The 17,608-nt window shown below is 43.2% G+C and overlaps 1 protein-coding gene across 1 annotated transcript in view; it reads left to right on the forward strand.

Moving 5' to 3' along the window:
* Positions 1-622: 622 nt before the first annotated feature.
* The window catches only part of Foxn3 (forkhead box N3), a 368,012-nt gene continuing 351,026 nt past the window's right edge, over positions 623-17,608 (forward strand). Inside the window, exon 1 of the mRNA XM_027419621.2 lies at positions 623-775. The gene's annotated coding sequence lies outside the window, so the exon portion shown is untranslated. The remainder of the gene's footprint in view (positions 776-17,608) is intronic.

The following is a 17,608-nucleotide window of genomic DNA, read 5'->3' on the forward strand; positions in this document are numbered from 1 at the left end:
TTTTGATGTAATTTTGGAGGTCTTTTGAAAATCAGATGACTACGTGGTGAGCCATATGGGGCTTTGTTATTTAAAACACAAATTATAAAGCTAGAGAAAGCAAAATGCAAAATACAAAAAAAAAGAAGAAGAAAAAAAAAAGAAAAAAGAAAAGAAAAAGAACCGCTAACAGGGAAAAAAAAGATTGGGGGAAACTGGTTTCAAGCGCACGAACTGTCCACTTTTCCCCCTTGGTATTCTGAAATCTCCGAGGATCCCGCGATGTCTCTCTCTCTCTCTCTCTCTTACCTTCTGTGAGCGCACTCTATACCACAGGTGCACGGAGCAAACCTCCCCGGCCACGCTTGTGCTTTCCGCCCGGGCTGCACATTCTAGCATCTGCCTTCTGGGAGTTCGACTGAAGCCAGCGTCTTTCTTTGCACACCCAGGCTTTGGCACTGAGCTCCGCTTTCTCCGCACCCACGGCGGCTCGGCTTTCCCGCTCGTGCTTTCCCGGGGCTCCCCCTCCCCGGCTGCCCCACAGTACGTGCAGGCTGCAGAGCGGGCCGCGGCCCGGACGGCGAGCGCTAGGACCCAGCAGGACTCCGGGCCCGGGTGGGAGCCGAGCCGCCGACCCCGGGCGGGCGCCGGGCGCTGGAGCCGGGTGTTCCGGCCGCGATCCGTGCAGCTCGGCTGGGAGACGGCGCGACCCGGCGGCGGGGCCCCCCGCGAGTCCAGCGCCGCCACAGCCCCCCAATGCGGCCGCGAGAAGCAGCGGGGGGGCAGGCGATCGAAGGTAACGAAAATGTGGCTCGCTGGCTGCCTAGCGAGCCTCTGCCCGGGTTAGCATTGTCACCCTGAGCCTCGCTGCCCAGCCTGCCCGCATTTGGGGGGCACCCCTGGCTTTTTATCTTAAGGTGTCCGCCCCCATCTGTGCACCTAGTTTCGGATTGATTTATAGCGTGCAGCCCAGAATGGGAAAGATCCAGGGATGACGAGTTGCTTATTTTCATTAGTTTTTGTCTCAAAAGTAAGTTCATTAAAAAAAAAAAAAAAAGACAGAAAGGAAAAGAAAGAAAAGTTTTTTTTTCCCTGGAATTTGTAGATAGCTGGTTTTACATTTTTATTTTTAAAAAAATCGCAGACAATGGATATTTATAAAAATTACCGAATAATTGATGTAATTCTGGTTATGACTTCTGAGGGAGGCGGCTTTGGAGGGGTCCCCAGGCATGACTTGTATTTTCAAGGAACTAACGTGTTAAATGTGGAGTTTGGCTGGGGCAGAGTTACAGCATCGCTGTCGTAACTGTTTTGCTATCAATTATAAACAGAGCGTCGGATCTATGGGCAGTTTAAACCTCTTTTTCAAATACCGGAGCTGCATACCCCGGTGTGAGTATCCGTTGAAGGAAGCAGGAATGTTTCTGGTTTGGGAGAAAAACGTTGCTTTGAGGAGAAAGACCCAGATTCCCTAGCCCGGGAGACTATTTTTCATGCTTTGTTTATAGTCTGGGAATGACATTTGGGGAAGGGGAACGCGGTCTTTCTTGGGAGCTTTTAATCGTGGGGGTTATTAATTTATTTAATTTATTAGTTTCAATTGGTTGGGCTCCGGGAGCCTTCCGTCACCAGGTTGTGCTAGCGTCGGGACACATGATTGCGAAGACGAAACTGCTAGCTCGGAAGGGACTGGACCCGGCTGGTGAAAGCTCCCCCGTGGCGCTGTCGTAGCCTGGGTGCTACTGGCTCATTGAGGAAAAAGGGAATGGCTTTCCAAGCTGAGGAAGACATCAGTATTTCCCTTTTGTTCCCTGTTTTTCCATTGATCGCCAGCTCTGCCTTAGCCAGGGGGAGCAGCTCTGAGGGTGCAGAGCCCTGAAGACAGCACGGATGTCTGGAGCCCGCTCTAACTCACACTGATTGGTCAGTTAGATGGAGACTTAGGAAAACAGTCACCCGAAACCTTCTTTTAAGTCCTTGCCGTGATTTCTGATCTGCCTTCTTGTGCACGGGTTTCCGAGAGGTTGCTTTTTCATCTGGGTGCATCTGGCTGGCTCTGGGTGTCTAGATGTTGAATTTTTGTTGTTGTTGTTGTTGTTGTTTCTATCCAGATAAAGTAGGCCATTTTGGTGACAAATTTCTTTGCAGATGTCAGCTTCTAGCTTGCACTGATAGATGTGGGACTTCACAATACAGTCTCAATGATTTCTGTTCGTAAGTTGTAGAATGCCAAGTTGTTCAACTTGGTATTAATTTTTCCTATTTTTTTCATCTGAGCATTTAAATAGCAACACCAGCAGATGGATGCTTAACTGTATCATTACTTTGATAATTTAAGTGCTTTGCGAATTAGCATGTTTCTCGAGCTAAATCTGTCTTTAGACAGTGAAAGAGAAAACAGACAATGAGGAGCAAGCAATCATGTTCAGCTTGCACACTATTGCAAGAAATCCTGGCGTCTGCTTTGAGCAGAATACGCTCACATCCAAGAAAAGGGGTGTTCCTTACCACAGAAGACTGAATTAGTGAGGAAGATGAAACGGGATCGCTCAAGATGCAGAGTGACCCCTGTGGACATCTTCATTCGAGCCTTAAAGTGGCTCACTGAAGAAGCTGGGGTCCAGAAGTTGTTAACTGTATAAACACTTTTCTGATTGGTTTAAAAATTTAGACACAGGAAGTAGATGGTGTCTGGTAACCCAGGAATGGAGACATGGTTGTCATAGAAACTAAGAAGTGTCACCCCACCCCACCCCCACTACACATGCATTCACTACCATGACCACACTTAAAAACAACAGCAACAACCCCTGCATATCATCACAGCCGCTTGGAGAACATGCTGGCTTCTGTGAGCTTTCCCACAACATCTGTTGAAACCTGAGACCATGCCTGTCAAACCAAGGTCATTTTACAACATCAACCAAACTGCGCTCTCCTGGATTTCATAACTCTATTTTTATTGAAAATAGTTCAGGGGAAAGCCTGAAAGCCAGGATGTGCATTCATGCTTACTTAGCATTTTGCAACCTCTGAGTTGTGCAAGGGGAAGGCTGAAAAGAATACATTTGAGCCGTTAATTGTGGAATTGTGTGTCTACTATTAGATGCTAGAACAAGTCTCTTCAGAGACCAGAAGGCCGCCCATGGAGGAAGGGTCATCAGGGGGAGTATAATAAAGTGTTTTCCTGCTCCAAAGCAGGTTCCAGGCTGAGCTAAGGCATTTGATCATGAAGGTCTGTGGTATTTTGGACAGGTTCTGTCTCGGGCTGCCTGAGCAGAAGCATGCATACTGCCTGGTGCAAAGGGCGGGGTGTTCTTGGTAGCTGAACAGGGAGAGGAAGCACTCCTAAGAGGAATGGGGACTGTTTCCAGACTGCAAATGTGACTGCCCAGTTGATTTAGAAACATTTCCTCTCCTGTGAATGGAGAGCGGCGCTTTCATTTTGAGGCAATTTTAGGGGTGCCCCCCCCCAAGAAGCCACCAACACTTATGTCAACTGTGTCTTACTCATGATGAGGAATATCAAGAAGATAAGTTTGCCCCCCTCCCCCATGCCCTGTTTCATTTATTTGCTAAGTGGAAAATAGCCAAGCATGCTTCCCCTAAATGTTGACTTTGAGACTTTTCCGTAAAACTTGTCAATATAAAAATCAACACATTTGCTAGACTTTGACCCATCTTGTCAATGTCAATCTTTAAATTGCAAGGTTTTTTTTTAAGATTTATTTTTATTATCATTGATTATGTGTAGGTGTCTTTGTTGTCTTCGTGTGGGAATGGGCACATGAGTGACCATGCCCAGTGAAATCAGAGGGATTTTAGGGAGCTGGAGTGACAGACTGTTGTAAGCCACCTGACATGGGTGCTGGGGACAGAACTCAGGTCCTCTGGAAGGGACCTCTTAACTCCTGAGCCATCTCTCCAGACCCCTGAATTTTAAGTTCTTTATATTTGTGTAGAAGTAACTTCCCTCCATGGTATATTTAGCACTGCACTGGTTTTTCTTAAAACAGTTTTAAAACTTACTCAAATTACAGTTTGGTCCTTCTAAAAGAACATCGAATCTCCCTTGTTTTCCTTCAACTGATTGCCTCAAGTTGGTGGTGGGGGGGGTGACAGAAGAGCTCCTAAATATGTTTTAATGTCAATTTAATATCCTGAGTCGATGGTGTAGCAAACAGCTTAGGGCCAGGCAGTGTCTATCATTTGATTTTGGGTGTATTTTACAGTCCCACATTATCAAATATTTAGTGCTCCGGGTTAGCAAGTTTAGTTTAATGGCATGACTGGTCTCTCTCAGCAAGATTTCCTGTTGAGAACTTTCTTATCTACAAGTACGGCAGACGGCCATTGCAGGAAACCTGTCAGTTGCTTGTTTTTACAAACTGAAGGAAATGAATGAGACTTGTTGGTTTCTAGAACTTACCTCCATTCTTCACAGCCTGCCCCGAATATGGCTGAGAACAGTTCAAAGAAGGTGACTTTGGAGCTGTACAAAAGAATTTGCTTCAAATCGTTGGCGTATCTGTGAATTTCTTTTTTGACTTTAGAATTAGAAAAATTAATCCTTACACTGTCATGTAAAGCTTACTTCACCAATACAAATTAGCAAGATGTTCAATAAAGTCCTAATTCATTTTCAGTTGTTAGAAAGTCGCTCACATAATCACTGAAGCTGGCATTTTGTGATGGCTGGGCCAAATTTTTAACAGTGGCACCTGAATACCAAACAAATGCCAGTCTTAATTTTGGATTAGTGCAGAAAGGTAAAGGAGAGAGAGAGAGAAAGAGTGAGAGAGAGAGAGAGAGAGAGAGAGAGAGAGAGAGAGAGAGAGAGAGAGAACACGCTGCACTTTTCTTCTTGCTTATAAGGGGAACTGGTTCATGAAGAACATATGTCAGGTATGTGCCAACTTCTCTGGTAGCAGAGAGCCTAAGTTAGGGGTGGGTTTATGAAAGACACTTGAGAGAAAAACACATCATAGCTTTGAACGCATTGACTATTTGAAAGGATTATTTAATTTTTTGACATTGGATATGCATGTGTTTAACTGCTTCAATTCATGGATGTTCCAAATTCTGGAAAGGTGGGGGGAAGAGCAAGCCTCTTTGTAGGCTGTAAGTACATAGACACCCCCACCCCAAGAGAACCACTTATTGGATGGGCCACACACATTTTTGTAATCCATTTCTGTTTTATATTTAGCACCAAATAGAATCTTATGCAAGCCCTTAATATCTGAATGGAAACAAATCAGAGCTAGCTACTTTAGAGGAATCAGGAGCCTAGAAGTGGTGACCTCACATTAGGCATCACCTGGGGCTAGCCCTAGAACCTGGAACTCTGCCAACATAGTTGCAAACCCACTCCTTTTAAAATACCCCAAATATTCTCCTAAGGAGGCCCGAAGGAACTGCCTTCAGGATCCTGTGTCAGCTTGGCCAAAGAGAACTTTTGCCTTGACAATTTTAGAGTACCCTTGTTGTCAGAGTGAGAAGGGGAAAGGGTAGGAATTAGTTATATCTTACAACACACCCTGAGAAACTACTAGGGACCCAGAAGAAGGTCTGACCAGTCTCTGGATGAAAAGTCCTGGGCCTGATAACAAGAGAGGCGAGTGCTCTCTTTTACAAATGAAGGCTTCTTTTTTAAGTTACAGCAACATCATGTGAACATGTCCAATATGGTTGGTCCACTGTCAACCTGCTGGAAGGCTTGGATTCATTCAGTCTCTTGTCAAGTGTTGTTCTATCGGGGTAGAGATAGCTCGTATAGTGTCACTTGTGAAGGGAAGATTTGCCAAGCTGTACATCGGTTTGGCAGACTCAGGAGTGTTGAGTAAAATGATAACACAGAGATGATATTTGAATATCATCAAATAGACTCAATTATCTCCTCTACTATGAGAGTGTTCTAGAACAGCAGTATGGAGAGTGTGCTTAGTTCCCCCTTGTGTTCCAGATGCAACTGGTGTCGAGAACTTTTAGGTGTGCTGGACAGGGAAATCCCCTTCAGTTCTACGTTGTTTTTTTTTTTAATTATTTTATTATTATCATTCATTTTCTTTGTGTGCGATGCGTGTAATTGCATCTGTGCCTGTGTAGGTCAGAGGTCAACTTTTGAGAGGGGAAAGAGGGTTCTAGGAATTGATTTCTGTTTTCTATTTAGCACCAAGTAGGATCTTGTGCAAGCATTTGTACCTGCTCAGCCATCTTGCCAGCCCCACCCTTGATTTTCATGAGGGGGGTGCAGAGAAATCAGCAGAGACCTGGACAAGCTGTCAGTAGTGGGCTGTGCTTCTGAAGGACACAGCCAATCTCTTCGCATTGATCCTCGGAGGCTGCACAGCTGGGGAGTCTGGAGGAAGAAAGGACACGTAGCTCCTACTAGATATTCTCCCATTACTTTGCATTGTGCTTGCCATGTTCCTACTGTCTGCATGGGGCTGAAGATCATGATTAAAATAATCAGTGTTTGAGGAAGCCACAGAGCTTCCAACCATTTTTTAAAGAAAGCATTTCCTCTAAAAGATGAAACCAGTAGAGAGCACAAAATTGTCGGCCGCAGTAGTGGATGGAAATGATTGTGGGTAACTTTCAGTTATTGAATTGCACTGAATAAAGCTTTTCATGGGTAGACTGTTTAAGGCCTCCTGCCTCCTCCCACCTGCGTTTCAAGGAAGGCACATGGAAAACCAGCCAAACCTTCCAAGGCCATTCACAGTGACAGAGCTGTTCTGCTTTGGAGCTAGCTGAGCGCTATGTCTCGTTACTCTGGGGACTTTTGTTGGTTTTCGGTGGTTTGTTTTGTTGTTTTGATTTTGTGACAGGGTCTCATATGTCCTAGGATGTCCTGGAACATGGCTAGGTAGTCGAGGATGGCCTTGAACTCCTGATCTACCTGCCTGGTTACTGGTGTGCACCCTTATGCTTTTTTTGTGTGGTGAGGGAATGGAATTCAGGTTTTGTACATGCTAGGCAAGCACTCTATAAAATGAACTACATACTTAGCCCAAGAGCTTGCTTTTTTAATGGAAGGATGCCCACCAGTTACCAGTGTGCTGCTGTGGTTGTCCCTGAAGGACTTTCCCAAGTATGGCCCAGCGTGTGCCTGGTACAAATGCAAAGATCTGGAGTGGGCAAATTCTGCATGGTAAGGGAGTTTTAGCATGTCATACAAGGGAACCCAGAAAGATCTCTGTGTTTAAAATGTTGCGATTCAGCAAACTTAATAGTTGTGTGGGCTTTAAAAATGAAATCAGCTACTCGCTACTGATGAGTTAATAAATATCCCTGAATCAAGACTGTTGCATTGCTTCTTGGGAGTATTAGCATGTAGAATGGTCTCTTGAGAAGCAATAACTTGGCAAGATTAGCCATGTTGGGTGACAGAAAAATCACATAGTCCTAGAGGAGGGGCTTGTTTCATTAGATGCTACTCACTGCCTTACTGTATTTGAGTCTCCTAATAACCAAGTGTTGATATCAGTGGCTAATACCAACTATGAGATGCATGCTACACATGAAGACACTGAGGCAACTCCGTTCCCACAGCCACAAATTCCCCAAGAGCCCGCTAGTTCTCACCTCCAGTTCCTGAACCCCAAACCACATAGCCTTTCCCACCCACTGACCACATACAAGTACTCTGATGGTTTCTTTTCTGGGAGTGGTGGCATCCTCTTCCCCAGGTGAAATGGAATCTTCTCCCTAGAGAAATGGGAGTCGGGGATGGGGACGGTTCTTGGTGATTTCTGGGAAGAAACTACCTGTCGACTTTTGTGTTCCCATGTAAGACCATAAATGATGGGAGAGGGACTTCTTAGGTCCCTTATTGTTGAGTTTCACTTCCTTCATCTTCCTCTTTAGATTGTCTTCAGCCACCCCTGACAGGAGCACATACACTTACGATTCTGCCCACAGCATATGCTTTTCCTGAATTCCCAGGATAGTCTACCCAGTCTAACTGCTGGTGGCATCTCTAACCCTTAAACAGATTCCCTGACAGTATTTAGCTTTGGAAGTGGGAACATCTCAACAAGCTCATGTGTGCAAATACAGCAACAGCTCTGTAATTGCTTTATTTGATTGCTATATGGGCAGCCTACTATGCTTTCCATACTTGTGGCTGAATGGTTAGAACCAGCAAAGGGGAAATGTGAGCCATGTGTGTTCCTGGCTCTTGGCTTCTCTCGAAGGGATCCTGTAAGTAAGTTTGAACTTGATGGAGAGCGTATTCCTGCTTCACAGGTGTGAGCTCGTGTATTTCACGTATGTGAAATCGCTTTAAGGGATTGGTCAAGGAAGGTGATAAGACATATTTATAAAGGTAGGGAAATAGATTATCCACGGAATTCAGAGGATACTAATTAGGAACCTACTGCATACCACAGACTGTACCCAAATCCTGCTCTGGAACTCATACCAACCTTTTAAGTGGAACTATCTTAAAATGTGGCTCTCCTGAAGTTTGGATTCTGACACCATCTTTGCAAGGACAGTTGAAGGTTATATTTATATATATATATATATATATATATTTGATCTGAGAGCTGATCCCAGGAAGGAACAGTAAGACAGCCAACAGTGAGTGAGCTGTTCTCTTCTAGAGCCCTGTGCACACTGAAACTGTGTGGGTGGGAACTGGAACTCTCGGCCCCTGGCTCAGGACCACTCTCGGGGCACCCAGATCCTAGCACCCTTGGTCCTCACCTGAGCTGGAAGAGCAAACATCACCTACAGAAGGTACTTGGGTCTGGACACCTTTTGAAGGTGGAGCTGCCGTGCATGGGGGATGACAGGCACAAGGGAATCAAGGCCAGGGTCTTCTTAGGAGCTTTCTCTGTTACTCTATGCTCATCAGCTCCTAAACCCACTCTTAGAACTGTAGTTGTGTGTGTGAGTAAGTATGTGTGTGTGTGTACACATGCATGAGTGCACACACACACATGTATGTGCTCATGCTCATGGAGACCAGATGTTGGCATCAGATGTCCACCTCAGTTGCTTTCTACCTTGTTTTTTGAGACGTGGTCTCTCACCAAACCTAGAGCTCTTGTTTTTGACTAGACTGGCTGGCCAGCAAGTCCCAGGAATCCTCCTGTCTCTGCCTCCCCGTACCTGAATTACAGATGCACCCAGCTTTTTACCCCTGAACCACTCTGCCTGTTGGTGTTTTGATGCTAGAATTCCTTTTCTGACTTATTTTTACCATCTCAGCTATGTCTGTTGGGGGAGCTACTTAACCTTAGACTCCAGTATTGGCTGATGTTTCCTTAAGTAACATGGAAATCTTAAAAGGATTATTGGGGAGGCAAAATCCTAGAGTCCTTGAAAAGGACTTGTCACAGCTTGGCATGTAGTCACAACTCAAATTATTGAGCAATTTTTGTTGTTGTTTTGTTAATATTGCTACTGTCTGCATTGTCTACTGGGAACCTGCCTAGGCTTCCTAATGCCCACAGTTGTAGTTTGGATGTAATTGGCCCCCATAATATCATAGGGAGAGGTGCTATAGGAGGTATGGCTGTTTTGGAGTGGGTATGGCCTTGTTGGAGGAAGTGTGTCACTGTGGGGTGGGTTTTGAGTTTCCTCTGCTCAGGGTACTGCACAATAAATTGGTCAATTTTCTGTTGCCTTCAGTCAAGATGTAGGACTCTCAGCTTCATGTCTGCCTGTATGCCACCATGCTCCCTGCCATGATGGTAGCCCCTCTCAATTAAATGTTTCCATTTTTTAAGAGTTGCTGTGGTCATGGTGTCTCTTCACAGCAATGGTAACACTAACCAAGACACCCACCCACCTTATCAAACCTGTCCTCTGCCAGACTTTTAATTCCTTCTAGAATCAGTCCTTAACCATTACTGCTTAGGAAAGGGCCTGGGATCTTGTTTATTCAACTTGTCAACACACTTTACATGGCCTCTCTGGTTCTACCGTCATTGTGCTGGCCACAACCTTTTTCATTTTCTATATTGTAAACTGTTTAAAATATTTATTTATTTTATGTATATGAGTGACCTGTCTTCATGCACACTGGAAGAGAGAATCAGATCCTATTATAGATGGTTGTGAGCCAATATGTGGGTGCTGGGAATTGAACTTGAGACCTCTGGAAAAGGAGTGAGTGCTCTTAACCACTGAGCCATTTCCCCAGCCCCAGACTGATGTTTTAATTCATTTAAAACCTCCAATGTGCACAGAAAAGCAACTCCTTTCTCTTGTCTGGGCAACTGTCCTCCCAGAATACACCAAGTATCAAGAGGAACCTTGGATTGCACCCGTTTTACAGCTCAGTTAGATCTGATAGTTCCAACAGTGCCCCCATTCTTTTGGGGGGCAGTTGAGACAGGGTTTCTCTGTGGCTTTGGAGGCTGTCCTGGAACTTGCTGTTGTAGACCAGCTGGTCTCGAACTCACAGAGATTCACCTGCCTCTGCCTCCAGAGTGCTGGGATTAAAGGTGTGCATCACCACCATCCAGCTCAGTGCCCCAATTCTTAATCTCCCTCAGAGACCAATGCCCCCTGCACCCATGTTTTTTGCCTGTGATGGCATGTGTGAGGATTGATGTAGAACTCACTTTTATTTCTCTTAGAGGTAGAGGCAGCTCAGGGTCCTGAAGCTGAGTGACCTTAGCTCTCAGGCTTGAGTCCACCCAGAACTTTTCTGCGTGGTGTGAGGAATGCAGGTTCATTTTTCATGCATCATACATGTATACATACCATTTATAGTATATAGTATTTAAATATTGCATCTGCCTACCTCATAAATACATATAAACATAGTGCATTTTTTTACAACTATGCTTACAGTTACATCTGTATCCTACAACTGCATTTCTTTCTATGTTTTGGTTTGTGGATCATTATGTTATATACTTAATTGAATTATTAAATTTTAATTGAATTATACATGTAAAGAAGGGCATAGATCTCTAGCCTGATGTTTGTTTGGTTTGTTTTAAGTGAACATAACAACACCTAGACCAACAAAGTGAGCATTATCTACATCTAAGAAGTTTCTTGTGCCCTAGTCCATCTCCCTTACAAGATGATCACTTCCCTAATTTTGAGCACCATGGGCTAGTTTTTGCCTGTGTGTGAATTTTATATAAAAATAACCCAGTCAATGAGATGGCTTAGCAGGTGACTTAGTTAGGATTTTATCGCTGTGAAGAGATACCATGTCCGTGGCAACTCTTATAAAGGAAAACATTTAGCTGGGGCTGGCTTACAGTTCAGAATTTTAGTCTATTAGTGTCATGGCAGGAAACATGTCATTGTGCAGGCAGACGTGGTGCTAGAGAGGAGCTGAGAGTTCTACATCCAGACTGGCAGGCAGCAGGAAGAGCGAGTGCCCCTGGGCCTGGCTTGGGCTTCTGAAACACCAAAGCCCACCCCCAGTGACTCACTTCCTCCAACAAGGCCACACCTCCTAATAGTGCCACTTCCTATGAGCCTGTGGGGGCCATTTTCATTCAAATCAGCACAGCAGGTAAAGGAACTTGCCAGTAAACCTGACAACCACATGGTAGAATGAGAGAACCGACCAGAAAGTTGTCTGTGATCTACACGTGCGCAAACACACACAAAATGACAAAAGTAAAATGTAGAATAACTTTAAAAACCATGGCGTGTACTATCCTTTGTGTTTGTTTTTCCTACTTATCATTCTGTTTCTGAGAATGCACATGGGACCGATTGTTGCACTTGGTGATGACATGCTCTTTTATTGCTGTATCTGTGTGTTTATGGTTTTAGAATGAGTGCCGGCATGAACTTTCACACATTATTTTCGTGAGCGTGTGCTACATTTATGCCTAAGAGCTACTTGCTGTGCCCAGGATTCAGTACACAGAAATAATTGTTTATTGACTCTATCATATATTACAAATTCTTTTGAGATTTTTTTATAGGCAATCAATCATATCAAATATCATCTGTATTCCTTGCTAATCTTTGTAGCTGTGGTTTCTTTTCCTTGCACCACGGGCTAGATGCCCTCACAGTGTAGTGAGGTCCCAATGTCCTGTTGGTGACCTTCCCCAAAATGTGTTCACTGTCATACTTAGAAGTGCAGTGTTGATGGGGTGTTCGTAGACTCCTTAGTCCCCTGCAAAAGTTACTTTTATTTTCTCATTTTTTATTTACTTTCTAAATCTTCATTAGATGTCAAATTATTTTTCTGCATTCACTGAGTTATATATACATTTCCTTTAATCTGATGAATTTCACTAGTCAATTGTAAAATAATAAATTAACCCTTTCTGGAATGAGATCACTGTTTTAAATCGTCTGTGTGCATTGATAATATTGATTTGATGATAATTCTTAAGATTTTATGTCTATATTCAGGAGTGTAGTTCAGTTCTATAGTTCTCTCTTTTTTAATGATATTTTAATTTTATGTTTATGAGTGTTTTTTTCCTGCATGTGCCTACCGAGTGCCTTCAGAGGCCAGAAGAAGGTGTTGGAACCCTTGGAATTGGCATTATAGATGGTTGTGAGCTGGCATGTGGATGCTGGGAACAAAACCTGGGTCCTCTGGGAGAGCAACCAGTGCTCTTAACTACTGAGCCATCTCTCCAGGCAATTCTAAGACCTTTTAGTTAGCATACGGGATGATTTGTTTCACCATGACATACTCATGCCTATGTGCGTATGCGTGTACGTGTGGTGTTCATCCCTGTCCGATTACCCTCTTCCCCTCGCCCCTACCTCTTGCTGCCCCCATTCTTCCTCTCTGCTTTCTTATTTCTTATAGTCTTAAATCTCAGTTCTGCTTCCGAGAGAAAACCTGTGACTGTCTTTCTGAGTCTGGCGTCCTTCCCTTCACACTATGGCCCCTTTGGTCCTTTGGTTCCATCATTTTCCCTGCAGAGAATGTGATTTCATTCTTGCTACTGCATGAAGCTCATTGTGTTCTTGGGCCTCATTTCCATCTTAGCTTGGACATTTTAGGAAGTAATGATTGTGTATAATGTCTGGTAGTGTTTTAAGCCTTTATGATATCACAATTTATATTCATTCCTAAAATATCACTTGTATGCTTGCTTGCTTTTTCTTAATCAATATCATCAGAAATTTGTTATTAAGAAACCTCTTAGCATCGTGCATCTTCTTCATGGTGTTTCTGTTTAGTTTTTGCCTATGTCTTTATTCTTTTTAATCTTGGAGTTTATTGGTTTGTTATTTTTGTAACTTCCAAAGGTTACAGTTTACTTCATTAACTTTTGAAGTTTTCTTTTTTTAAATATAAAAACCCAATCTATCAATTAGATTCTAAGAACTAAATTAGCTTTTGGAAGTTTTAATATGTTTAGCTCTAAATAGCTTCTAAATTTATTATTATGTTTCTTTGTTCAATAAGCTACTAAAATGTTTTTTTCTAAGCTTATGAAAGTTCTTCCTTCCTTTGTTCTTTCCTTTCTTCCTTTTTACCTATCTCTTTGAGACAGGGCCTTTTTTTAGTAGCCAGGATGCCTGAAACAGGATATTCTTGGAACTCATGGCAGTCCTCCTGCCTCAGTTTACCTAGGGCTAGGTTTATGGGCTTAAATCACCATACCCAGCAGGTATTTGTTAGTGGTGTGTGTGTGTGTGTGTGTGTGTGTGTTTGGGGGCTGGGGATTTTGATGCTAGGCTTACATGTATAGGTCAGAGGACAGATTTCAAGAGTTGGTTCTGTTCTCCACTGTGAGATCTGGGAACTAAACTCAAGTCATCGGATTTGAGTAGCAAGTGCTTCTATTCACTCAGCCATCCTGCTGGCCACAGGTAGGTGTTTTTTAAGTTATACGTTGTTGTTGTTTTTGGTTTTTCGAGACAGGGTTTCCCGGTGTAGCTTTGGAACCTGATTCCCTAGAGCTGGAGTTACAGATGGTTGTAGACCACCTGACATGGGTGCTGGGAACCGAACTTGGATCCTCTGAAGAGCAGCAAGTGCTCTGAATTGCTGAACCATTTCTCCACTCCCTTGAGTTATCTTCTTGTTACTGATTTAAACAAAAGGATTTTGGTTGAAGATGTTGTGTCCTGTTATTTTTCTGGTCCTCTGCTGCTCCTGAGAAATCATGGCTAAGCCTAATTTCTATTTGTGTTGGACACTCTTCAAGAATACTAATTTTAAATATATTTTTTTTTGTTTAAGGTCGTGCAGTTTTATTATAAAGAACCTTGGTATGAATGTTTTATCATTTTTATTTTTATCTGAGACAGGGCTGCATGTTGCCCAGATTGACCTTGAACTTGCTATATAGCTGAAGCTGGCCTTGAACTCCTGCTTCTCTGCTTCCATTTTACAGCACCAGGATCATACGCATGTACCTCTGTGACCAGATGCAAGGTGCTGGGATCATAGGTGCACACCTCTGTGACCAGCTGCATTTCTTTTAAATGTGTTTTTTACTTGGGATTTCCAGAATGGTAAGTTGGTTCTGGAAGATTCTCAGAATATTGTCCTTATGCTGTATTCTTTCTAAGTTGAACCCGTTAAACTTCTCTACTGCTCTGTGTTTTCATTCATCCTTTATGCTAAGTGTAGAATAGTTCTCCAGTCTTCTTCATTCTCTTTAATCTTGGTGTTCATTATTTTGTTATTTTCCTAGCTTACTAAGGTTGCAATTTAGTTCATTAATTTTGAAGTTTTTTTTTTCAAATATGAGAGTGTAATCTATCAATTAGATTCTAAATACAATCTTTAATTTATTCTGTGTCTTATCTAATCTTGCCTACGGATATTGAGCATCATTTAATTGAACACTTATTTTCTATTTAGTGTCTGATCATTGTAAAGTTTGAAGCCTGTGGCTTGAGCTCTGCCCTGCATTGTCTGTGCCCATTGTTCATGGTGCTTTGTTTCCTGGGACATGTTGTATTGTCGTTTGTTTTGTTTTATTTTGTTTTCCTGTGACTTTGTTTTGGAGACTACCTATGGGAATTCTTTGAGGAGCTGAATGTGAAATTCTCTAACCATAATATTTTCTTCTGCCTACTTGTTGGGATCATCCCTGATTTGTAGAATCTGAGTCTTTAGGATCCAAACAAGCCACCCATTCATCTTGAGGCCTGCCTTGTGGTTACACAGTTTTAACACAAACCTTTCCTCTCCTACTTTGCACTAGTTTTTACAACAGGCACTTTTGCCTGCTTCCCTTTGAGTCTTCCTTAGCTCAGTGCCCCCTGTCATAGTCTGTTCTTTGGTGACTCCTGGATTTGTTATCCCTTGTGTCCCGATACATTATGAAAATAGTTCAGATTCTTCTAGTTCGTTAAATTCCTTCAGGGTAAAAAGACAAGAATACATATGTTCTTTTATGAGTGTGTCTTATTTTCTAGTTGGTTCACAAACACGTCAGATTATTTGGGAAGAAGTACTTTGCAAGATACATTTGGGTTATTTCAACAGGGAGACTGGCCAGGTGCTGATTCTGCTGGAAGAGAGCCCCAGCCTCTTCGACTTGTGTTTCTGCTTTAGTAGTATTAATTTTCCTCCAAGCGGGGGCTGTCTTTGGTCTACTAATGGCCATATACAGAAAACAAGAAAGAAGAAACACAGGGCTGGAGATGGAGCTTAAATGGTATAAGTGCTTGCTTATACTGCACAAAGCCCTGGGTTCGATCCCTAGCACCTCATAAAACTGAGTATAGCAACACTGCCTATAATCCATTCAACTTGGAGGTGGGGGGTTGGGGGAGGCTGGATGCAAGAGAATCAGAGGTTTAAAGCCTCCTGGCTACATAGTGAGTTCAAAGTGGGCTACATGAGACCCTGTCAGGAAGGGATGAGGGAGGGGAGAGAGAAGAGAGAGAGAGAGAGAGAGAGAGAGAGAGAGAGAGAGAGAGAGAGAGAGAGAGAGAGAGAGAGAGAACAGCAAGTATTTTCAAAACGTCACTTCCTTCCACACATATCTTAAGGGGTATCTTAAGCTCAAACTTACATTTATTTTGGTAAAATTTGCTGCTTCAGCAAATGGAAAATAGTGCAATGAATCAAAACAAGAAGAGTTCTTTTCTCACAAATCTAAAAAGGGGGACCTGGTTAGCACATGCCCCTCTTTCATTGATGATTTAAAAGCACTTCTGCTTTTAACCCTAGGTCACCATGCTTGTTTGGATCCCATCAGCTGAAAGGGACAAGAATGTGGTGACCCCTGAATGACTAGCTTTAATTGGCCAGGCCTACATTGCAGTACTGCCCACTTCCTCCCATTCTATTAGGCATGTTTAATAAGATGGCCACATTCAACTGCCAAGTGGGTTTCTGGGAAATGTAGTCCATTTGTTACCCAGGAAGAGGAGGAACAGGTTGTATATATCTTTTTTAAAAATTTATTTATTTTTATTATTTTATGTACATTCGTGTTTTGCCTGCATGTCTGTGTGAGGGTGTCAGATCTTGAGTTACAGACAGTTGTTAGCTGCCAGGTGGGTGCTGGGATTTGAAGCCAGGTTCTCTGGAAGAGCAGTCAGAGCTCTTAAACCACTGAGGCATTTCTCCAGTAACCCAGGTTGTATATATCTTATTTCTTCCCTAAACTTCAGTGCCACCTGATTTCTCAGTTCTTCAAACCTATATTCTACTTGTAATTAGTACCACTAAGTATATAATATAGTTGTCCTAAGTTAATGTTTGCACAGTTTAAAGCACAAACTGTGTAAATGTATTCCCTCATGGATTGACTTTTGTGCCCCAGCATCATGTAGCTCAGGATGACCTTGAGCTTACTGTGAGGATGACCTTGAACTACTGACTCTGACCTTCAAGAGAGTCAAGTGCAAGGCTTAGCTTACAGGTGTACACCACCATGCCTGGTCTCTATGGTTGATACTGGGGCTTGGACCTGGTATCCTTACATTCTAGGTAACCCCCTGCCAACTGAGCTATGCCCCAGCATGTGCTAGGCTGTTGAAAATGTCCCCCACCACTAAGTTTTTAACATACGAGTACTTGTAAAAAGCAAAACTTCTCCATGATAGAGAATAGTCTTGTTCTTAGGAGATGCCTGCAAGAATATTTAAGGCTATGGAGTTAAGGCCCACAACTTACGTTTATCTTATTACTTCAAGTTTTCTTGAGGCTTAAAATGGGTCAGAAGAACCTTGGGGGGGGGGAGCTAAATCCGAGAGGTCTGAAGAGAGCTCTACAGATCACAGGGACACAAATCTGTCTCTGTGATTTCTTCTATAGTATTGTCCTGAAACAAGCCCCTCTGCTTCCTCTGGATTGCTGTAAGAACTGGTGGCTCAGTTGCTGGACTTTGTTGTGGTCTCAGAATGTTGGCACAGTTGAAGACATGGGGAGAGATGAGCGATACTGATACGGCCCCGGTTGAGAATTAGATGAGGGAGTGTAGGTAGGGCAAAGCGCTTTGAGTGTGGAAAGGACTTGCAGTTGACTTTGATTGATGGCGTGTTGGTCAGACCCTGGGTTGCTTGGAGGACATAAAAGAGAAAAGTAGACGGTGGTGCAGCAGGTAAAAGCAGTAGCTGTGTGAGCCTGAACACACACACATATGAAGCTGGATGTGGTCCTGTGCATCTATAATCCCAGCACTCCTACTGGGAGATGGGAGGCAGAGAAGAAAATCTGCCGGAAACTCACAGGCTGGCAAGCCTGGATGAT

Source organism: Cricetulus griseus, chromosome 5 (assembly GCF_003668045.3).
Source record: "Cricetulus griseus strain 17A/GY chromosome 5, alternate assembly CriGri-PICRH-1.0, whole genome shotgun sequence".
Taxonomy (NCBI): domain Eukaryota; kingdom Metazoa; phylum Chordata; class Mammalia; order Rodentia; family Cricetidae; genus Cricetulus; species Cricetulus griseus.